Source organism: Pinus tabuliformis, chromosome 4_2, assembly GCF_031772625.1.
Source record: "Pinus tabuliformis cultivar Carrire ecotype Pingquan chromosome 4_2, CPIR1, whole genome shotgun sequence".
NCBI classification, from domain to species: Eukaryota; Viridiplantae; Streptophyta; class Pinopsida; order Pinales; family Pinaceae; genus Pinus; species Pinus tabuliformis.
Genome location: NC_142304.1, coordinates 445,675,769 through 445,682,918, shown reverse-complemented (window position 1 = coordinate 445,682,918; position 7,150 = coordinate 445,675,769).

Sequence of the window (7,150 nt, the reverse complement as noted above, 5' to 3'; positions counted from 1 at the left end):
CCTATTTTGGTCTCCCCACTATGCCTGGGATGAACATGTAATGAACTTGGTTGTCATATGTAAATTTCTGATGTATCCCCACTTGCTTGGGTGGATGATCCCCACTTGGTTGGGTGATGGATGTATGTATTGAGTCTTTTGGTGATAGGAAGGTCTCTTATGATGCATAAGTCATGGTTCTTCTTGAAGAACATCTTTTGCAGATCTTGCCTATAGTCAGGGGGAGCATGGTCAGCACAGCAGGGCAGAAATTTCAACATGTACTCAGGGGGAGCACAACCCTTTGCCCTTGATGACAAAGGGGGAGAATGACTTTGAGGATTCTGGATTGCCATCAAGTCTAAAGGGGGAGATTGTTGGCATTATGGAACAGGTTTGGAGCTATGGCACAGGTGTTGTCCTTGATGGCAACTCTCTTTGGTAACAGATCTCAGTTTAGGCTTTCAGAATGAAGGAAAAGACATATACGCAGGTTAATCTAGACGAAGACGCGTATACACGCGGGTTAGACGTTTCAAAGGTGCGTATGCGTATACACGCACTTTCATGCAAGGAAAAGCGCATATATGTTGGAAAACTTACTTTTGGATTTTGGGTTGCCATCAAGTCCAAAGGGGGAGATTGTTGGCATTATGGCACAGGTTTGGAGCTATGGCACAGGTGTTGTCCTTGATGGCAACTCTCTTTGGTAACAGATCTCAGTTAAGGCTTTCAAAATGAAGGAAAAGACATATACGCAGGTTAATCTAGACGAAGACACGTATACACGCGGGTTAGACGTTTCAAAGCCGCGTATGCATATACACGCACTTTCATGCAAGGAAAAGCGCGTATATGTTGGAAAACTTACTTTTGGTCCGTGGTCGTTAGTCCTTGGTATTTGAACCTATGGTTTTGGACCATGGTACCTCGTCAGAAGTGTTGATCCCAAGTATTGGGTCTGTGGTATTAGTTTATTATGGTTTTGGACCATGGTATTGTGGAAGGCCTAAAACTATAAAAGAGGAAGGAGATCATGTGGCAAAGGATCATCTGAATTATTATTGAATATCTGATAAAGTGCTAGATCTGGAATACTGGTAATTGGGTTATGGCACAGATCTGGATCTGAATGAAGGACGAACCTTAGCGCAGAGAGAAGGATAAGTTCTATTGATGGGTCATAATTTTAAGCTTGAACGATAGTATCTTTGTATGATTTTGATCTGCTATATGTGGCGCTTGCTTGATCTATAAGTCTGATAATCTGGGTTAATTAGTGTTTGAATATCTGAAAGAGCGAATTATCCTTTATAGATCTATACGCAGGTTCAATGAAGCGAAGGCGCATATACACGCTAGTTCAGTGAAGCGAAGGAGCGTATACACAGTTTGTTCCACACGCAGAAGCGTATGCACGCAGGTTTCAGGTTATTAAAGCAGTGTATATCTTTTGAGATGTGATCTAGCTGCCTCTGTTTATTGCTGTAGTGTTCTGGGTTCAGATTTGGTGTGTGGTTACTGTTACTGTGATCGGGGTACAGTCGTCAGAGAAGTGTTTGTGTTGATTCAGTTTTGATTGGTGAAAAGGTGATTGGTTGATGCAGAAATTCTTGATGTTTGATTGATGTTATTTGTGGATCCAGTCTGAAAATTTATGAAACGTGGTCCCTGAAGGAAAGTGAAGGTTGTAGCCTTCTGTAGGCCAGCACCTACGTACTAGTATCTTGGCTAGTGTAAGAGCTAAGGTGGTTGTAGCTCCCTTCCAGGAGAAGCTGGAAAACGAGAGAGGGTTGGAGCTCTCTACAGGTTGCAGCCTGCGTACTGGTAAAGGACTGCACCAGTACAATTGTAAAAAGAAGTTTCTAATTAAAGAGAAGATAGAGACGAATTGCAGTAGGTGGTTTTCACCCACATTAGGTTTCCACCTTATATCTTGTGTTCTTATGTGCAATTGTCTTTCTGCTCTGTTTTACTGTTTCTGGTTACTGGTTATTTGCTTCTGAAACACAGATTAACAATCAACATCAGAAAGATAAAGTAAATTAAAAGTTTGCATTATATATGCGGGTTTCCTTCTGCATAGTTGCGTATATACGCGGGTTAAATTAACTAAAGTAGCGTATATCATTTGATTTTTAAAAAGGAATATTTGACTTGATAATACTAATTCACCCCCCCCCCTCTCAGTATTATTTCCAACAGGACTAGTTGCTCGGAGGATGAGCAAAACCTTCAGTAGGGGGGTGATGATGAGCCCCAGAAATGGGTAATTATATGGGCTCATTTTTCCTCCTAACTTAGTTTAATCCACCATTCTCTTAGCTTATTACATGTTTTTTATTATATTTATGCTTCTAGAGTGAGTTGGGTTGGTTATTATGCCATGGAGTCTAATATGTGTTTAATGCAGATTTTTGTTGAATTTTGGAGACAAAGTCAAAGATTTAATGGAAAATTGGCAGCAAATATTCGAAGAAGACAAGGGAGAGGATTTATAGGAGGGTGTCCCCCTCATTTATGACTCCCCACTTCGAATTCTCCTTCATAAATCTCAGAGCACAAACAGCCAAATCAATGCACTAGGAGGCAGTCGAGCAAGTGGAGGATAACTTCTGTTTATCTCAAGTTTTGGGAGCCAAGCCTCCCTGATTTTAAGGAAGTTGTTTGGAGCATCAGTTGTATAAGTAGAGAGGCCTAGGGCCTCATTAGGAAGTTAGTCAAATTTTTGAATTCTTGCTGCAATATTGCTTATGTAAACTCTGCTCAACTTCGAGCTTATTATCTTGACAATTCATGTAATCTTGTTATTGATTTGAGAATAAAGATGGAATCCTTTTTGAGTTAGCACTGAGTTTCCTCAAAGGGATAAAGCTATTAGGTTAGGGCCCGATCCAAGCAGCCCAGCTCCTCTTTTCCTATACTTTTATGTTTCATTTTAGTTTGTAGAATATGTTGCTATTAGATGCATTTCCTTTTATGGTTAAGAAAAGATCCAAAAAGGCTAGCAGCAGTGCCTTGGCCTCTCTTCCTCCCTTTGGGACAATGATTTGAGGCAAAGACCCTCTTGCTGCCCCAAAAACACAGATTTTCCTCATCTATAGGACTTCTAGTGTTTGTAGCTTTCTAGTTGGTTCATAGTCTAGTTTGCTTTGCTTCTAAAATTCTTCATCATGCTCATTTCCTTATTTGCAACATTCTTCCTTCATGCTTTCCTTTCATGCAATGGTTATCAGCATTTCCTTTCATAGATCATAGTTTATTTTGATGCAAAAACTCTGTTTTTTAGATGCACTCATTTCCTTCCTTGCTTAATCTCATTGGTTAACTATCAGTTGTTTATGCAGCAGATATATTCTAGCAGCAGTCCAGCCTATCATCCACTCCATCCTCCAACTGATCCAAGCCCTACAGGTTGCCCAAGTCTCCCCTCAAATCTACCTTAGTTTTCTGCATTTTTTCATAGGATTTCTTCCTCTCTCCCAATCATCTTTCTCTCTCCTAATCATTCTTGATGGACCCTAGACACCTTAACACATCACCCTAGCCTCCAGCTACCCCTTCCACCCGCTTTCCTACCTTCAAAACCTCCAAAACTGCTCTCGGCATCCTCCTGTAGACCTCCTGTAAATCCCCTGCAGCCTCTTGTAGATTTTCCTGTAGATGTCTTTTTGAAGTCCGATTGCAGGAAAAGCCTCCAAAAGGCCACTTGGGACCTCCTAGGACCCATCCACACCTTCCTACACCTCTGCAAACTCCAAAGTCATCCTCCATTGCCACCTAATGACTGTCATAGTCATAAACAAATAAATTATGTGCATGACAATTTCACCTAAAAATACATAAAATCCAAAAAAGAAGTTTTTTTTCTCATTTCCTTCTAGAAATAGCTTGAGTAGATGTTGTTTACTTCCTGAGTTAAGTAATGGAATTCATTTCATGGTTTTTATCTCTCTTTCTGCAAAAGTAGGATTAGTTGGTTAACTAGGGTTTGTTAGGTTTACCTTACATTTTAGTCTTCTTCTCCTTTTTGCAAGTAGAGTAGCCTCTGTAGAGTAAGCTTTCCTTTCTTTCATCACATATAGAGCTTCTTCTGGAATCCATAGAAGTTGGCTTTAGCTCCTAGTGATCTTGTGCCAACTGACCAAGTGACAATCTGCCCTAAGAACTAGTACTTGTGCATACAGCACCGTCGCTTCTAAGTTTGTTACGAACTACAAGGTTGATAAAAGTAAAGTAGGAAGCCCATGAGTTGCAGCATTATTGCTACAATACTGGTGCTCACCACATTGTACTCAAGAAAGCCTCCATTTTTTTGGAGCTTTGGGTACTTATTATATTTTTGCTTACAATATCACTCCGTAAGTGATGTAAGACTCCTTAAAAATGACCATAACTTGAACCAATTAAATTTCCCCACAAGGGCCACCAAAATAGTTTAGGTTAAAACCATTAGGGGTAGGCATCCCATAAGCCACCATGGTCATGTTACATCATTGAAACATAGTTGGTTGACTTTATAGGGAGCTTCAAATCCTTCAATCATCCCACTAAAAGGAATACCTGATCATGGCAGAGACCCGATTCAGAGGGGGTTCGGCTTAGGTCTAGTGGGTGCGGTACTCTTTGGCGTTACCTGACCCATCTAGTGCTTGGTACTAGTAACTAACTACCAAGAAGCTAAATACTTGAATGCTCACGTGGGATGAAGGTACTTCGTGACCAAATCTAGGGCATCCTTTGCCTATAGGTGATGGTGTAGGTAATAGTTGAGCCTCATTACCAGAACCTTGGTTGATTCTTTGGCTGCTAGAAGGCATTTCTAGTTCTTTTGGGATGTTGCCCTAGGACCCATCAGAGGATATCTTCGCAAAGCCCAGTTACATTGAGAGTGGATAGGACGATTAGGTATTCATAGGAATTTTTATCATACGCAACAAACAAAAACCTTTTTCTTGTTTTCTTAATCAAATAGTTTAAATTAAAGGAAAATAAACCATTTATATTTTTGCTTTGTTTTATGTATGTGATCCAATTTCATTTATATTTATCTCCTTCCCTCACCAAACACAAAGTAGGTTACACTCTAAATCAACACAATAGGGGACCCCATGGCTCCCTGTTGATCTAGACATTTTTTAAACCTCCCCCCATTGTCAGGAGGTGTGCCAAGACTCCCACCATTTAGGCAGAGAGGACATCACTCAGCCACCATTATTGGGTCTTCCTTTATTGGTGCATCTTTGCTCATAACTCCTCCTCGGAAAAGTACACCCTTCACCACTCTAGAAGGATCCCCACATGCTACCCCCTTTAGGAGCACACACACCTCTCCTCCAAACAGTCCCAAAGATACACATTGAGGTAATTCTCTCGTGACATGCCCACAAAGGACTCTATTGCATATAGTTGTCTAGAATCGATTTGCGATGGCAGGTAATGCACAGATCTCATTCTTAGCCTCACTAAATCTACCAGATTTAAGCAAGCTAACCAATGACCCGATCACCCATGGCCAAAATTGGCCAGTTATGCCCACCAAGCTCCCTTTAGACATTCCAAAGTTTGAGGGAAAATAGGGAAAAGACCCAGGAAACCATGTCATGACATTTCACCTGTGGTGTTCGTCTAATGGAATCACAGAAGAAACTATTAGATTACAACTATTTCAACACACATTAATTGAGCCCGCTGTGAAATGGTATGTGGAATAGCCCTCCAGGCCACATGGTAACTTTAGCTCATTAGCTATTGATTTCCTCACTTTCTTCCAGCTCCCAGTTTGTCGTGATTCGAGTCTGGAACTCCTCACTAACTTCAAACAAAAACCCACTACTCACATCTCGGACCATCTCCATGAATGGACAAAACATCGTAGCCTATGCAAAACCCAGTTTGAAGATAAATTCCTCCTAGACATATTCCTGACATCCATCATATCTGAAATATCTAAGGAAGTAGCAAATCCATCCCTACAAATCAAGGAAGAAGACATTAGTAAAGCCCAACAACTGGAGCTTATCTATACCCAGTGTAGCTACATTTCTCATGTGCTTCTAGATGCTCTACGCCTACAAACTTATAAAGATATCCCAAGTGCACCTAGTATTTTTGATGGATTAATTGGGTCCCTATCCCAAAATCATCATAGCAACAACTACCAAAACCCTGGGTATTCATTCAATGGCCAAGCATATGATGCTACACATAACACACCACCATTTCAACATTCAAGGTACTATAATGGTCAACCCGCACCTATGCAAAATATAGTCCAAAGGGTTAACTAATACGAACCCCCAGAAGGAGGCTCGAATCTTCCCCATTAGGGAAACTAATACTCCTCTTGGAGTACAGACAAGACGTATGCTCCCTCAAGTTAGAATGTTAACCAGGGACAAGGAAACCAATACTCTCATTTCCCAGCACAACAACAGAACATCCCACAAACGCAAACTAATGCATGGGTGAATCTAGTGCAACCTTCTCTCTCTTCAATGCAACAACCAAAGGAACAAATGAATTCAGTTAATCCTTCCAACGCTACTAAAAAAAAAAAAAAAAATCCAAAGGGAGAACCCAAGTGTGTGGGGAAGAAATCAGAAGCAACCCCCAAGGGCATCAGGAAGGGATAAACCCAACCAAAACCAAAACCAGGGTACAGCCAAAAATAACACACAAAAACAGGGCAAGAACACTAGTTTTCAGACTAATCATGCATGTGATATCTGTGGAGAGTACAGTCATTATACCCACCACTGTCCTCAACTTCCTGACTTAAAAAGGATACAAGGAATTAGGGGGCAAGGCGGTCAACAAGCTACAGTGATACTGGACCCCTTCCCCCATAAAGGAATCATTAACACCCAACAACAAACTCTGCAGACCCATCCATCTAGAGGGAACCTCCATAACACCCCTAATCATGATATTTTCATGACAGGGGAAGATATCCTTTTACAAACAAGGAATCGAAGTTATGAAGCTCCCCTAGAGCCCAATCTGTCCACCTAAGCTACAATAATACCTATAGGGCCATTGACCATCCCTTAAACTTCTGTACAAGCCATGCCAAAAATAGTCAAAGGACCCTTACGTCGTGCAGCACACAACTCGAAAGAAACCCATAGCTATAGCATAGTCGACGACTTAGCACAATCACCATCAGCTA